We start from the raw sequence: 14,372 nt of genomic DNA, 5'->3' as shown, positions 1-14,372 counted from the left end.
ACAGGAAAAGAGACAGCTATGTATAGACAGCTATGTATAGGACGTGTTATCGGTTTGCTATATGTATTATCCTGCTTTTGCTACAGTTTTTTCTAGTGATGTAATACCGTTATTCTACACTGCATCTAATGATGTAATGCCATTTTTCTACATTGCATCTAATGATGTAATACCATGGACTGCCAAAAAAAAACCAATCAGTGGGTTCTAGTTTAAATCAAGCCTGAACTGTCCCTAGAAGCTAAAATGACTAAACTGAGGCTATCGTATTTTGGTCGCATTATGAGAAGACAAGAGTCACTGAAAAAGACAGTCATGCTAGGAAAAGTTGAGGGCAGCAGGAAAAGAGGAAGACCCAACAAGAGATGGATTGACTCTATAAACGAAGCCACGGCCTGAGCAAGGCTGTCAAAGATAGGACATTTTGGAGGACAATTGATTCATAGGGTCGCCATGAGTCAGAAGCGACTGCGACTCAACAGCACTTAACACACACACATCTGCATTCTGAATCGTGTCTAATATTCTGTGCTCGCTTCAGATTTCTGTAATCTTAGTCCTAGTACATTGCTAATTAGATGGCTCGTCCTGTTGATCACATTGACTTACACTATATAATCTGTCTTAAGTGGGCTATAAATTCCTTCCGTCCTTCCTTCCTTCCTTAGATTTATACATCCCACCCTCCCCAGCTAAAGCCAGGCTCAGGGCGGGTTAACATAGTTAAATAAAAATTTTAAAGTGCATGTATGTCATTCATATATCTTCCATCCCCCGAATGTAATGCTTTATAGCTGAGTTGGTTCACACATATAGCTGCATTACAACGGATCTCCAGGTGACAGAGATCAGTTTCCCTGGAGAAAATGGCCACTTTAGTAATTGGGCTCAATGGCATTGAAGTCCCTCCCCTCTCCAACCCCCGCCCTCCTCAGGATCCACCCCCAAAATCTCCAGGTATTTCCCAACCTGGAGCTGGCAACCCTATTCCAGTCTGAGGAGGTGATACTAGCTAGATGGACCAATGGCCTGATGACATAAGGCAGCTTCAGGCATTCTTGACTTTATCTCAGAAGGTCTGTATGACCCCAAATGATCAGGTTGTTTTCAACAGCATTGGCAATGTGGGCAGAACAGGAGTGCTTTTATGAGTGATGTTTCCGCTGAAGGAGCATTCTACTGTTGAAGAGGGAAGATAGGAATGTGTTCTCATTTTGTACCTTGATATCAGCATGCAAACCATGCGCCATTAAAAATGTAACTGTCCCTCTAGTCATCATGCCATTGATGAGTCTATCCTCCATGAATCTGTCAAACCCCCTTAAGCCATCTATGTATTTTGAGGTATGGTGATTTAACCTGTGCCCTATATTCCCGAATGCCCATAGGTCTAAACAAGGTCATTACAATGCAGGCTGTTTTATTTTCAGTCTCATTTCTTATCATTCTGAGCATTGATTTTGGCTTTTTCACCACTGTCACACAGCACACCGAATCGGCATTTTAATTGAGCTGTTCACTACAACACCAAGATCTCTTTTTTCTCAGTCTCCACCAGTTCAAACCCCATGAGCATGTATTTAAAATTATGAGTTTTTTTAACCCCTCCAGTGTGCATTATTTACCTACACTTTCATTGGCCATGTTCTCGCCCAACAGAACAACAAAAAAGGGAGAAAAACTCAACCAAATATGTAAGAGCGTCAAAGGTTGCAATAAATGTAATCATTTTGTTATATTGTATAGTACTTAGCTCATGTTCTTGCCCGCCCACCCAATTTGGAATGCCTCTTGGAACTTTTCATAATCCATTTTGGTTTTCACCATCTTAAACTTGGCTGTTTAAACCTCCCACTGCCTCATTCCAGATCATTTATGAACAAATTAAATAGGGCAGGTCTCAGTAATAATCCTTATGGGACCCCTCTGCTTACTTCTATTCACGGCAAGAACTGTCCACTTACTCCTGTTGTCGGTCACCTGTTTTTTTTAATCCTTAAAATGAAGGTGGGGAGAAACCACCAAATGACTACCTAAAAACTAATGCTGTCTCCAGTCAAACTGTACAGAACCATATCTGATACATATGGGGGATTTCCACAGTTGTATGCAAGCACAGTCATTCTATTCAGGCATCAACCCTTCAAGTACCTGCAATGTTAGTTTTGGCATATCCACTAGCCGCAGATGGGTTTGTGTGCTCAGCACAGGAATTTTATTATCCACGCCAGTAGATTGTCTATTCTTAATGATACTAAACTTTTGACATCAGTATTTTGAAGCCATAAATTTCACAGGTTAATTATCCATTTTCCCTGACACCGGCAGGCATTAATTTTTGAAATATTCTGAGGGAGAAGCCATTTCTCAGAGTCTGTGCCAGAGGTGGTTGACCTACGGTTTGAGCGATGGTTTGCAAAGCAATTTGATGTCTTTCAAGAGCACACTAAAGGGGAAAAAAAACCCATGTTCTATTTATAATTCGGCATTGATAACTGATGAATCGATCTTAAGATATGCACCCTGTCCATTTGGAGGAGACTCAGCCAACAGATCGGTGCCTGAGCGGCAGAACAATGTGAGATGACCTTAATATGGATTTATATAGCTACACCAGTGAGCACAATATTTTAGAGAGTTTCATAAACATATATACAAGTAAGATAGCTCTGTACCCATAAGAGCTTACAATCCTCATTTATAATGAATGCCGATCAAGATTAGCTCAGGTATCATCACAGGAAAAGACAGGAATCCTACCACCTGACATGGGCACAATATTTATCCCTCACCATTTCTCCAACAAACTCAGGCTACTATACTATATGGTCCCCTCCATCGGTTTCATCCTTAGACTGAGTTAGACAGGTCCATGAAATGTATATCCAACTTGGATGGAAAACCAAGGACATCCAGAATCATTTTCTATTATTATTATGGAAAATAATGGAAACAAAAAGAAACGGAACTAAAACAAATATAGATGACAACAGAGATAAAGAAAGTGAAAGAAGATTCCAGAAATGAAAAACAGATAAGAATGTGTATCCCTACCACAGAACTAAATAAGCCCATGTTCTTACCAGCTTGTTACCTACTTGTCAAAGAGACTAGGGTTGCCAACTCCAGGTTAAGAAATTCCTGGAGATTTGAGGGTGGAGCCTGGGAGAATGGAGTTTAGGGAGGGTAAGGACCTTGGTAAGGTATAATGCCATGTAGTCCACCTTCCAAAGCAGCCATTTTCTCCAGAAGAAGTGGAATAAATGTTTTAATGCATGCATGCATACATACATACATACATACATACATACATACATATGTAGTCTGGAGATCAGTTGTAACTGGAACATCTGCAGCCCCCACCTGGAAGTCGGCAACCCTATCAAAGACTCACTCATTCATCTGTGGCCTAGCAGTTCCTCAGAGTTGTTCAGCAATCTACTCTTATCCCTGCGTGGTGCAGTGGTTAAGAGTGATGGTTTGGAGCAGTGGACTCTGATCTGGAGAACCGGGTTGCATTCCCCACTCCTCCACATAATTTTATAAACTACCATCATGTCCCCCCAAGTTATCTTTTCTCAAAACCGACTGGCCCCAGGCTCTTTAGCCTGTCCTCGCAATAAAGGTGCTCCATCCTAAAACAATTGCCTGTCAACTTCATTTGATATTCATAAATTCTAGTATTCTGAGAGATTCTCTCAATCCACTTTCTCTGCCTCATCCATAATTTTATAAACAATCATCATGTCCCCCCGCCCAGTTGCCTCTTCTCAAAACCAACTGGCCTCAGGCTCTTTATCCTGTCCTCACAATAAAGGTGCTCCAACCCCTTGATCATCTGGGTTGCCCTCTTCTACAACTACTTTCTCCACCTCGACAACATCTTTTTTTTATATGGCTGCCAGAAATATATTAAGTAACGCTGAATTGTTCGGGAGGGCTTTTGCGGTGGATGGCTAATTTCTTGGGGCTTTCTACTTGTTTGTTTGTGTGTCTGTTTGTTATGCGATTTCTAGCCCGCCCTCCCCGGCCACAGCCAGGCTCAGGTCGGGTAGTAGCTCAGGGCTGTTGTAGTTCAGTGTGAAGTCTCAAATGGACTTGGATTAAATTGTGACAAAGATTTTATACTTATTTTTAATATCATTGTAACCCATTTGTACCACTGTAACTTGAGTCTATTGACTGGAAAAAGGCATGTGAAAAAATTACCTAAATAAATGAATTAATTTTAAATCCTCCACCTTAGGCAGCTGCCTTACCTTTCCTCAGCCACTCCAGTGGCTGGTGGGAGAAAAAAAAATCAGTGTCAGTTACAGTGTCATGTTACTTCTGGGAAAACCTGGAAGTGATGCCATTCCTCTCTAGGAATCACTGGAAACTCTATGGTAAAACCATAGATTTCTTTGGCAATTCCTAGAGAGGACTGGTGACACTTTGGGGTTTTCCCCATAAGGGACATCAGTCCTCTCTAGGAATTGCCCCAAACTACGATCTTACGATAAATTTCTCAGCAGTTACTAGAGAGATGCAACATCACTTCTGGGTTTTCCTGGGCGTGATGTTGCACCATCGTTGATGGCCACCCCCCCATGCCCCCAGTCTACCCATTCGCCACCCAACCTCATAGGGTTACCTGTAAGATAGACTTAATTTTTTAAAAACACAAGTAAAGATAGGATTACATCAATTGCTATGCTTAGGGGCATTAAAGACACCAACATAGACAACTATGTTGGATTAAATGTCTGAGAGCATTAAACACACACACACACGCAACTCAAAAAAGTTGGCTCGCAAGTTTGTTGGAGCATCCCCATGATCTGTGACAGAAATGAACTGAAATTGTGTGACAGATTGCCATTCCAAGCTAAAATTAAATGATCTGCCAACATGGAAGGGGGAAAATGCTTGGATAAATTTTTATTAAAATCTGCCTGCTAGCCATCGGCGCTGGGGGCCTTCCTTGATTGCATTTTTAGACTGGCCATCTGGACCTCCCCAGGAGAACTGAGCTCAAGAATATTTTCTGTCTGTTTTTGCTCCTTGCCGCTCAAATCTGGGCTCTCCAATGCAGGGAGAGTGATATTAGAGAGTTGTGAGCTTTAGGGGGCCCAAAGGGGGTAGGTTATTAAAACTCTGCTACTGGGCAGGAGGAAGAATTGGAACAAATTCTCACTTTCTGATGGTCTTCTATTCCTTTCCCCAGTATATCATCCCTAACAGAAATTACCTCTTTTTCCTAATGATCATAAGACACATATGAGGACCAGATTAGTTTCTTCTGTGAACACATGGTCCCTTCATTTTGCAGGCAGGTAGGGGAACCGGAGGAGCTGACAAGCTTTTTGGAAGGTTCTCAAAATGACTGGTGGCGTCACTTGGCTCATTAGAATTAATAAGAACACTTACAGCACAATGCAAAGTGCAGTTACTCCCAAGGAAGTCCCTTTAAATTCAGTGAGATCTGCAACCCAATCTTTCACATGTGTAAGTACCACTGAGTTCCTAGGGGGTTACTCACCCAGGTATGTGTGAACAGGATTGGAGTGTTTATCTGTAGTCTGAAGTGGCACAGATCAGAGGCAGGTTTTTACATTCATTAATTCATAGGGTTGCCATGTCCCTCTTCGCCACCGTCGGGAGGTTTTGGGGGCAGAACCTGAGGAGGGCAGGGTTTATGGAGGGGAGGGACTTCAATGCCATAGAGTCCAATGGCCCAAGAGGCCATTTTCTCCAGGGGAACGGATCTCTATCGGCTGGAGATCAGTTGTAATAGCAGATCTCCAGCTAGTACCTGGAGGTTGGCAACCCTATTAATTCACCATATTTATATCCCCCCATTCCCCCCAAAGAACTTAGGCCAGCAGAAATTGGGAGGAGAAAGTGCAGAGGGTTCCCCCCAACTAGAGTGCCAGACCTGGCAACTGGTGGGAGGGTTTGGGGGGTAGGGACATGGAGGAGAATATCATCAGCTGCATTGCTACATCACTAAGGTTGCCAACCCTCAGGTAGTAGCTGGAGATCTCCTGCTATTACAACTGATCTCCAGCTGATAGAGATCAGTACACTTTGGCCATTGGACTCTCTGGCATTGAAGCCCCTCCCCAAACCATGCTCTCCTCAGGCTCCACCCTCAAAACCTCCTTTCCTTTCCTTTTATCCATTAGAAGCTCCTTGATCAATTGATCTTGAGCAGCATATATCTAGTGTTGGAGGGATATAAGGACTGAAACAAATCTTGCCACTGACAATGTAGCCTTGGGGTCCCTATCGCTTAGTAAAAAAGGCATTATGTCAGTCACAGAGGCATTGGATTTGTATATTAAAAGGGGGGAAATATAGTGTGATCGAAGTTCCTCGTAAAAGCGGCATTCCAAAAGGGCATGGGCTAATGAGTCAATAGAGCCAGAAGAGCAAGGGCAGATCCTGTCTGAGTATGGTAAATTCAGAATTCTGCCCTGCATTACCATAGAAGGGTTAGCATTCAATCTAGCCAAGCAAAAAGCTCTACAGAGACGAGGAGTTGTCAGATAATATGTATAGGCAGGCAGACCACGTGGAGGGGGTATTCTGAAGAACTGGGATGAACAGACGCGACGAGCACGAAAAGTAGTGCTGTTATAATCGAGCTCTTTAACGCGCTTTTTAATTTTGGTAAAAGCTTCAGTTTTACTCAAAACCTCCTGCCGGTTGCGAAGAAGGACCTGGTAACCCTAGGGTGGAGGATCCTCTGCCTCCACTGGGGGCTGGGGACCTTACCAGACCTGGACACTGGCTCACAGCAGCCTCATTGACTGTTTCTGAGAAAAAGAAGCAGAAGAAGAAGAGATGGTTTTTATATGCCGACTTTCTCTACCACTTAAGGAAGAATCAAACCGGCTTACAATCACCTTCCCTTCCTCTCCCCACAACAGACACCCTGTGAGGTAGGTGGGGCTGAGAGAGCTCTAGGAGCTGTGACTAGCCCAAGGTCCCCCAGCTGGTGTCATGTGTAGGAGAGGGGAAACAAATCCAGTTCACCAGATTAGCCTTCGCTGCTCATGTGGAGGAGTGGGGAATCAAACCAGGTTCTCCAGATTAGAGCCCACCACTCCAAACCATTGCTCTTAACCACTATACCACGCTGGCTCTCAAAGAGGGAGAACCAAAGAGGGAGAATATTCTGCATGTTCACTGAAGCTCTGACGGTTTCAGTATGTATTGTACACTAGTCGACTCCTGCCAGATGTGCACATAAGACCTGTATTAAGAGGAACTTGTTGTAGCACCTCAGCTCTCTCATCTCGCCAAACCTTGTTTGAAGGATTTTTGCTAAAGCTCCCGTTAATGCCCATTAAAATAAATGACCAGAGTCGTGCTAAACTCTGGCTGGAGTTGTGGCCACGCAGACCCTTAATACCGATTCAGAAATTTAACTCATGGACAGAATTTAGTAGTAATTGGTCCTGTGTCAGAGGATTAATGTTCTGGATGAGATGGAGCATCAGCAGAAGCTTATTAACAATAGAAGAGTGACAGAAAGCGTTAGGAGGAACCCAAAAAGAAGATGTTTTAATTTGGGGGACAGTATGCCTGCTTTTTATGGTTTTGTTAGACATATAGGCTATCAAGACTCGGCACACTCTGATGTTGTTAAATTTAAGTATTTAATTACTGATATAGAACATCTGTTACGTCTGTTGAATGATTTAAGGTTTTTTTCCTTAGATTGTCTCTTGCTTTTTAAGCAATTACTCTGTCAATCTATTAAAATTACATACATTTGCATGTTGAAGAAGCTCAGTGAAGATACTTTTTCGAGTCTCTTGAAAAGGCAGGACAACTTCTCCCCAGTGGGAGCTAACTTTCGACTGTGTGCTAAGTTTGGAAGTGGAGCAGATGGGGGAAGCTATCTTTCTTTTTCAAGAGGCACATTATCTGTGTAGGACTGTTGCCAGTGTGGGGCTGGAGGGTGCAATGCCCCCCCCCCCCAGGACTGCTGTCCCCCACCTAAGAATCTTTTTGGAAAAACAAGCTTTTAAGGTTTGGTCATGGCATCTTCCATGTAGAAAATGAAAGCTTTTTAAAATAGTGAGGGAAGGCAGATTAGAAGGGACACTAATCCCAGGTAAATAGGGTTGCCAGGTAGTAGCTGGAGATCTCCTGCTATTACAACTGATCTCCAGCCGATAGAGATCAGTTCACCTGGAAAAAATGGCCACTTTGGCAATTGGACTCTATGGCATTGAAGTCCCTCCCCTCCCCAAACCCCACCCTTTTCAGGTTCCGCCCCCAAATCTCCTACTGGTAGCAAAGAGGGACCTGGCAACTCTATTATAGACCAACAAGATTGGGGGCAGGGGAGGGGAGGGCAGGGGAGGGACTTCAATGCCACGGAGTCCAATTGCCAGAGTGGCCATTTTCTCCAGATGAACTGACCTCTATAGGCTGGAAATCAGTTGTAATAGCAGGAGATCTCCAGCTAGTACCTGGAGGTTGGCAACCCTAGTCTCTAAGATCCTACTGGGCTCAAATTTAGCTGTACTTAGATCAGAGTTTGTGTTGCAGGCTACAGGAAATACAATCTTCAGTGCAACTACTGGGGCCTCCTGATTGCTAGACCGATTGATCTTTCCCTTCCCGCTTCCATGCTCTTTCTCTCTCTTCACAGACAGTATTACCCGCTGACGGTCATCTCCCTCTCTTAGTTTTGCAAAAACCAAACCAGCCCTGTTCCTCCTAGGAACTTGTGAAGTTGCTACAAAGTCTTCCCTTCATAATTTAATGAGCTATTGTTATGCTGTTCAACAGACAGGCACAAGGGCAGTTTTTAATACAACTAAAGGGAAAGGTAAAAGTAGTCCCCTGTGCAAGCACTGGGTCATTACTGACCCATAGGGGAGGGGCTGTAGCCCAGTGGTAGAGCATCTGCTTGCAAGCAGAAGGTCCTAGGTTCAATCCCCAGCATCTCCAGTTAAATGGACTAGGCAAGGAGGTGATGTGAAAGACCTCTACCTGAGACCCTGGAGGGCCACTGCCGGTCTGAGTAGACAATACTGACTTTGATGGACCAAAGGTCTGATTCAGTATAAGACAGCTTCATGGGTTCATGTGTCATATCACAACCTTTACTAGGCAGAGTGTGCATCCCAAAAACGGTTGGCTTGCCACCGCCCTGCTCTCACCTCTGTAGAATCCAACTCAGTCCAGTGCCCATGGAAAAGGAATGGATGTCTTCCATAGCATTGCTGTCCTTAATGTCTTTTCCTGGAGCTGCCAAGCTTCTCTTTTTTTAATAGTCTTTGCCAACTGAGACTTGACATCTTTGCACAAGGACATATCTGTCATGCCCTTGGGGCACAATGAATCACAGCCAACAGCTCTGTAAGATCAATACAGGGGACTGGTTTAGCTCACAATGAATCCCAGTGATCTGGAAGAAATACAGTATAAAGAAGGTACCGTGAGACTTCCTAGAGCTGTAACGTGGGCAGCAAATCCTTAAGGTACCAATCAGCGGCTCAATTGTGTGTAAAAGACACTGGAACCCTCTAAGAGTGGAGATCTTGTTGTGAAAGTCCCAGAAGTTGAGCTTGGTGCAACTATTACTATGTACAGTTAGTGGCCGCAATGGACACAGTCCTTTACATAGGATGGGGAGGAAGCCAAGCCCTGTCTAAAGAAGCAATCTGAATTTAAATGGGGGGGGGGATACAAATCAGGTAGAAATAGGGTTATCGGGTCCTCACTGGCCACTGGTGAGAGATGTGGGCGGGTGGGGGGGTAGGGTTGCCTGCTCCAGGTTGGAAAACTCCTTGAGATTTCGGGGGGGGGGGGAGCCTAGGAAGGACAGGGACCTCAATGGGGTACAATGGCATAGAGTCCACCCTCCAAAGCATCCATTTTCTCCAGGGGAGCTGATCTGTGTAGTCTGGAGATGAGCTGTAATTCCAGGGGATCCCCAGGTCCCACCTGGAGGCTGGCATCCCTCAGTAGAAGCAAGAATAACAACGGATGGTGAGAGCAAATGGAGTTACATGCCCTTAAGCTTCATTCCTGTTAGGCAGGGCTGGCATCAGGTGTTTGGAAGCTGTCAAGGCGTAAGAGCCTTTGGTGGGCTGCTAAACCCTGAACTGCCTTAGCTCTCTACACACATCCACCCCATTATCTATCAATTGCATCCTCGACCTTCCTCCATGGATCTCTGGGCAGTATATGTGGTTTTTGCATCTTCCTGTTCAGTCAATATGGTGACTGCTAGGGTTACCAGCTCTGGGTTGCGAATACCTGGAGATTTTTCGGGCAGAGCCTGAGGAGGGCAGGGTTTGAGGAGGGGAGGGGCTTCAATGTCACAGAGTCCAATTGCCAAAGCGTAGGGTTGCCAGGTCTCTTTTCACCACCGGTTTTTGGGGTGGATCCTGAAGAGGATGGGGTTTGGAGAGGGGAGGGACTTCAATGCCATAGAGTCCAATTGCCAAAGTAGCCATTTTCTCCAGGTGAACGGATCTCTATCGGCTGGAGATCAGTTGTAACAGCAGGAGATCTCCAGCTAGTACCTGGAGGTTGGCAACCCTACAGATGCCTGAGCTGTGTCAATAAACAGGCCATAAGTACATACACGTTGCTATTCAATGCTTTTTACTAATTCCCCGACCCCCTTAACCAGGCATGAGTCCAGATTGTCTTTATTTGTTTTTGCTATTAGGAGCCGATTTTGTGTTTCTGAAAAGCAAAACAAAACAAAAATTGCATGTAGGGCAAGAATGAGAAATTATTAGAGCTGCAGTTAAACACCTCGTTTAAACACACTGAAAGAAAAAGAGACGCACAAAGGGCACGCTGTACACTATCTGTTAATGAGAACTGATCTATGTCGTGTGGAGATCAGTTGTAATAGCAGGAGATCTCCAGCTACCACCTGGAGGTTGGCAACCCTACCAAAGCGGCCATTTTCTCCAGGGGACCCGACCCCTGTCGGCTGGAGATCAGTTGTAATAGCAGGAGATCTCCAGCTAGTACCTGGAGGTTGGCAACCCTGGTGACTGCACATATCAAGAGCATCAAGGGCCCATGTTCCAGATACGAATGATAGCCAGATTCCCGATATATGTGGACGTGACGTCTGAAAAAAGCTTATCTCAGCCCCTCATCTGCAGAGTGTGTTAATAGTATTGGCTGACTTTATGGGGTTGTTGTTGTAAGGATTATTGAGCACCAGCATGGGAAGGGTTATGCATACCCTAAAGTGCTAGATACATTCTAAATATTTTTTTTGTTGCGTCTCCAAGAGCAGGAAATGGTCACTCTGGTTCTCCGAATTGACTGTGTGTCCCACGTTTAGCTGTCTGAGAAGAGCACTTTAACAAGAAATGACATTTAATGGTTTCGATGACCCACGGGCCATGGAGACTGATGAGGTTGTTCTGTATGTCAGGATGATGATTACCATCACAGTTGGCACTAATTAGCACCTTTGGCCCAAGCCACAGATCTCCCTCCCTCCCTCCATCCTCTCTCTCTCCACTCATATTTACTGTTTCTAGATTTTAATCTTTCCCAATCCTGGGAACTCTGATACTGAGAGCCAGCGTGGTGTAGTGGTTAAGAGCGGTGGTTTGGAGCGGTGGACTCTGATCTGGAGAATGGGGTGTGATCCCCCACTCTTCCACATGAGCAGCGGAGGCTAATCTGGCGAACTGGATTTGTTTCCCTGCTTCTACACATGAAGCCAGCTGGGTGACCTTGGGCTAGTCACAGCTCTCTTAGAGCTCTCTCAGCCCCACCTACCTCACAGGGTGTTTGTTGTGGGGAGGGGAAGGGAAGGTGATTGTAAGCTGGTTTGATTCTTCCTTAAGTGGTGGAGAAAGCCGGCATATAAAAACCAGCTCTTCTTCAAACCCAACCGTTGCTCAATGTCCAGAAGGAGAGCAAGGGGGATTTTTTTTATCCCTCTCAGTGTAGTAGATAGAGTAGTAGATAGGTCTAGGAGCTGGAAGACACAGGTTCGAATTCCCACTTTGCCATGCAAGCTTGCTGAGGTGACCTTGGTCCAGTCACACACTCCCAGCCCGTCCTACCTCACAGAGTTGTTGTGAGGATAAAATGGAGGAGAGGAGAGCAGCAATGTAAATCACTTTGGGTCCCCATTGGGGAGAAAGGCAGGTTATAAATGAAGCAAATAAATAAATAAATAAATAAATAAATAAATATCTCCTTGGAAGTCACATTTTTACTGGAAGCTGCCTAGGGTTTCCAACCTCCAGGTGGTAGCTGGAGATCACCCACTATTACAACTGGAGAAAATGGCCGCTTTGGCAATTGGACTTTATGACATTGAAGTTCCTCCCCTTCCCAATCCCCACCCTCCTCAGGCTAAGCCCCCCAAACCTCCAGCCGGACGCAAAGAGGGGCCTGGCAACCCTAGCAACAGGAGGAACAACCAAGTAAGTGGGAAGGGAAGTGGTTGGGCTGTTGGTGGGATTTAGATAGGGTTGCCAGGCTCTCTTCGCCACCGGCAGGAGGTTTTTGGGGTGGAGCCTGAGGAGGGCGGGGTTTGGGGAGGGGAGGGATATCAGTGCCATAGAGTCCAATTGCCAAAACGGCCATTTTCTCCAGGTGAATTGATCTGCATTGGCTGGAGATCAGTTATAATAACAGGAGATCTCTAGCTACTACCTGGAGGTTGGCAACCCTAGATTTAGATGTCTGGGAGCACATGAGGAGGACTCAGGCATTACAAGCTATTGCTGAGCTCTCTGAAAAAAAGGTCTCCCCCCCTTAAACGTGGGTACCTCTCACACATAGTTTTCTGAGTTGTTTCTGATTCAAGCCTGAAGGGTTTTGCCCAGCTTATTATGAATTCTTTTTATTGTAAAGTTGGAAAAAATATGTATATAATATATAATATGTAAGAAAAACAAACACAAGTGGGGTGTCTTAAAGTTTAAATAAAGGAAGATGCATTGCTATCAATTTTATATATTGAATAAATAACATCCACAATATCTACTGCATTTAGTATCTATAATAGATCAAAATGTATATATGGGTGGATATTATCTTGAAAATTATTATTCCAATAAACTTTGCTTTTCTTTATCTGCCAGCAGTCCACCCCCCCTCCCAGTTCTCTTGAAATATGTCAGCTAAGACATGAGAATAACCAACCATATTCTCCTCTACCAATCATTCAGTTAAGGTCGGGTCAGCAGATTGCCAGAAAAAACAAATACTCTCCTTAGCCGACATAAGCAGATTGATAACTAAACTTCTGTTATTTGCACATAACCACCTCTGTTAAAATTAAGGTATCAGTAAATCCAGATGCAAAATTCTTCTACTTCATTTGTTTACACTTCCCAGCCAGACTTCTTAGTCTGTCAACCAACCGACCGAACGACCAATCAATCAATCAATCAATCAAATTTTTGTCCTTTCCTTGAAGAAGAGTTGGTTTTTATATGTTGACTTTCTCCACCACTTAAGGAAGAATCAGACTGACTTACAATCACCCTCCCTTCCCCTGTGAAGTAGGTGGGGCTGAGAGAGCTGTGACTGGCCCAAGGTCACCCAGCTGGCTTCATGTGTAGGAGAGGGGAAACAAATCCTTGCCTTTATCCTCAATACAACCATGTGTGGTAAATTAGGCAAAGAGAGAGTGACTGCAGGTCTAAGGCCACATCTTGAGCTTCAGGGCTGAGTGGGGTCTTCCCAATCCTATCTTACTACACCACACTGGCTTCTTATATGTCTCTTTGCACTCGGGGTGACCACCAGTTTGCCTTCAGTGGAAGCCACCTTCAACAGCAGAGTCCTTTGTTACAAATCTCATGTACACGTGAAACTCTTATACTGAATCAGACCACCAATCCATCAAACCCAAACTGGCAACAGCTCTCCAGGCAAGGTTGCCAGCTCCAAGTTGGGAAATACCTGGAGATTTTGGGGGTGGAGCCTGGGAAGGGGGGGAGCTTCAATGGAGCATAATGCCATAGAGTCCACTTTCCGAAGCGGCCGTTTTCTCCAGGTGAACTGATCTCCGTTGGCCAGAGATCAGCTGTAACAATGGGAGACCTCCAGCCACCATCTATAGGTTGGAAACCCTATCTCCAGAGTATTTGGTAGAGGTCCTTCACATCACCTACTACCTGCTTCTTTTAGCAGGAGATGCCAGGGACTGAATTTGGAGGCTTCAGCATACCAAGCAGATTACCACTGAGCCATAACCCCTCCTCTCCCCAGATTTGTGTGGGATAAGAAAAGCCATGCTGGATCAGACCAAGGTAGAGTTGCCAGATCCCTCTTTGCCATCAGCAGGAGATTTTTGGGGTGGAGCCTGATGAGGGCAGGGTTTGGGGAGGGGAGGGACTTCAATGCCATATAGTCCAATTGCC

The sequence above is a fragment of the Euleptes europaea genome, chromosome 8, assembly GCF_029931775.1.
Source record: "Euleptes europaea isolate rEulEur1 chromosome 8, rEulEur1.hap1, whole genome shotgun sequence".
NCBI classification, from domain to species: domain Eukaryota; kingdom Metazoa; phylum Chordata; class Lepidosauria; order Squamata; family Sphaerodactylidae; genus Euleptes; species Euleptes europaea.
This window is presented reverse-complemented; position numbering follows the sequence as displayed.